We start from the raw sequence: 3,026 nt of genomic DNA, 5'->3' as shown, positions 1-3,026 counted from the left end.
ACCAAATCATATAGCCGCTGGAATCCAGAGAGAATTTCCACAGATCCAAAGCGACACACGTCATTAGTGCCGACATGTGCCACCACCTGCAGCTGGCTGCACCCTGTGCTCTTCATAGCATCCGGAAGGACCCTTTCTACATCAGGAATGACTCCACCCGGAGTGCACACTGGATTTCTTCCCCTCCTTAGCCGCCATATCCCTAAGGCGCCCCATTACGCGCCTAACATTGGAGCTCCCAACTACCAATAAGCCCACCCTCTGCGATTGCCCGGACCTTGAAGGCTGAGAATCATCCTCTGAAACAGGGCAGGCAGCTGTATCTGGCTCAGCCAGAGAAAGTGCCTGAAACCTGTTTGTCAGACGCACCGGGGAGGCTTTCTGATCAGCCTCCTGGGACGTGTTTCGCTGCCTGCCACGCATTGAAACGACCTCCCAATCAACCACAGGCGAGGGCTCAGCTCCACTGCGGGCAGCAACCGGGGCAACCACAGCGGCAGACCGACTGGGGACAGACGGGACGAGGTTGACATCCCCGTGATACCCAAGTCCGGCTCCCCACAGTGGTGCCCATTGGCAACAGCCTCAAGCTGCGCGACCGGAGTCAGCGCCGCTTGCAGCTGTGAGCGAAGGGATGCCAACTCAGTCCTCATCCGCACACAGCAATCACAGTCCCTGTCCTTTCTAATCGATGTTGAACAACAGTTACTGAAAGACGAGTCCGTGCCTAGATAACTCAAGGGAAACACGCAATTATTGTATGAACTAACCTGTACAAATGCCTAACGACTGCACTACAATCTGCCTGAATTTACGATTACAGTAACTAAACCTCGAAATTACACCTCCTATACGAAACTCACACCCAATTTAAGTAAGAATACTATAATACGCCCAGAATTTATGAATTAAACAATGCAAGTACCCAAAAACACGCAAAGAAATTAAGAATTAAACTATGCAACAAATAAGTAAGCTAGGGGTAGAAGACTTGCTGCTGCCGCTGCTTATCCAACGGCGGCAGGGAGCACACTATGGGACTCAACTTCTGAGGTCATCAGTCCCATAGAACTTAGAACTACTTAAACCTAACTAACCTAAAGACAACACACACATCCATGCCCGAGGCAGGATTCGAACCTGCGACCGTAGCGGTCTCGCGGTTCCAGACTGTAGCGCCTAGAACCGCACGGCCACTCCGGCCGGCTCTAGGGGCGGAACTTCATTAGGTCACGAAAGACTCTAGTGACTATAATTCGACTATGGATTCGATACTGATGACGTTTGATACCGAATTTTTACATACGGCTTTCACGTCTACCCCCACATCCAGGGATTGCAAGTATTTGTATAATACCCACGCAGGATTCTTATACATGGGCCTAAAACACAAATAATGAGTCATGTTTGTACAACATTTGGTTGAAATTGCTCCAGAGATTCCCCAGTTACGCTTTCTGCAGCAGGTAATTTACGCCTGTAGACGTTGTGACTCAATCCGTCAAGTACAGCCGTCGTATTGGCACTCCAACCGCTCAGGCGATGATCTGCGTTAATGTTTGTTCGTCACCTCATTTTCACTGAAGGTAGGTGTTTCTAGCCTCTACATGCATAATCTGGAAGCCACCGTATGATCTATGGCGGAAACCACATTGTACCACCACATGTTCCTTCCTTTCCTCTTCCACTCTGAAATTCATCAGGGGAAAAACTACTGCCTATTCGAATATACCCCCTTACGAAATCAATTATCTGTTGTTTTGTACTCGTGATCCTTTGGCGGAACGTGCATAGATAGCAGTAGAATCTTACTGCAGTCAGCTGCAAATGTGTGTTCCACATTCTCAATAGTGCTTCGTAAATACAGTATCATCTTCCGCCGGCCGGAGTAGCCGAGCGGTTCTAGGCGCTACAGTCGGGAACCGCGAGACCGCTACGGCCGCAGGTTCGAATCCTACCTCGGGCATAGATGTGTGTGATGTCCTTAGGTTAGTTAGGTTTAAGTAATTCTAAGTTCTAGGGGACTGATGACCTCAGCAGTTAAGTCCCATAGTGCTCAGAGCCATTTGAACCATTTTGAACCGTTTCCGTCCCATTAGTGGCAGCTATTAGATTCAGTATTTAAAATTCACTTCTCCCACACTTTGCTTTATAGAAGGTGACGTGTTTCGAAAAACTATTCTTCCTTCATTATTCATCTGTTAAGCATATTTTAGGTACATGGTGTGTTATGTACAGATCCTGATTTGTGACAATTAGTTTTGATTGTGCGAATCTGAACTTTAGTTGTGGTTCAGTTATAATATTAATGTGCCGCTCGAACTTCCACCTTTATTTCACACGGAATGTAAATTCGGCATGGTACTTTCGAAACTTGACGATAATGCTGTGTAATAAGTCGTTACATTCTGAGTTGTTAGGTTTTTCTACTTTGATAGATTAACAGACGAACTTACTATTTTAACTGGTATCATGATCCATATAACTGAAGACTCTGAGCTACAGTTTGATAAAAATTGTCTAATGGCTACAACATTCATTTCAGTTTAAATTAATTTTAGTGCTGCATGATGTCATGTCAGAACTTGTGTCTAGTCGTGTGGAAGTCATACGTTGGAAATAACAGCACATGTATCACTCTCAAGCACATACAAACAGAATGTAGATACACTTTTGATATTAGCGTCATAATAGAAAACGGGATGCCAAATCGAGAAAATAACTGTCGGATAATCATAGTTATGAGATACACCGTTGGGGAGCTAAGGCAACGTTGCTTTGCGTAACTGAAGGTAACTTTTTTCCAGCACATTCACAACAATTTCAAAATTAAATTACCATTTTAAGCTGTCGCCAGCCACTCCACGTCTACTAGACTAATAAGTTTAAAAGTTAAAAGAGAAGTTACGCAGAGTACTTCAAAATTAAAATACAGTGACGTCATAAAACAAGGCAGAAGCCGTGGTCCCTTCCACCACTGCGGAAACCACATTGTCAATGAATATAAATGAGAAAGGCGCTTCTTG

The sequence above is a fragment of the Schistocerca americana genome, chromosome 3 (assembly GCF_021461395.2).
Source record: "Schistocerca americana isolate TAMUIC-IGC-003095 chromosome 3, iqSchAmer2.1, whole genome shotgun sequence".
Classification (NCBI taxonomy): domain Eukaryota; kingdom Metazoa; phylum Arthropoda; class Insecta; order Orthoptera; family Acrididae; genus Schistocerca; species Schistocerca americana.
Note: the sequence above shows the minus strand (reverse complement) of the source record.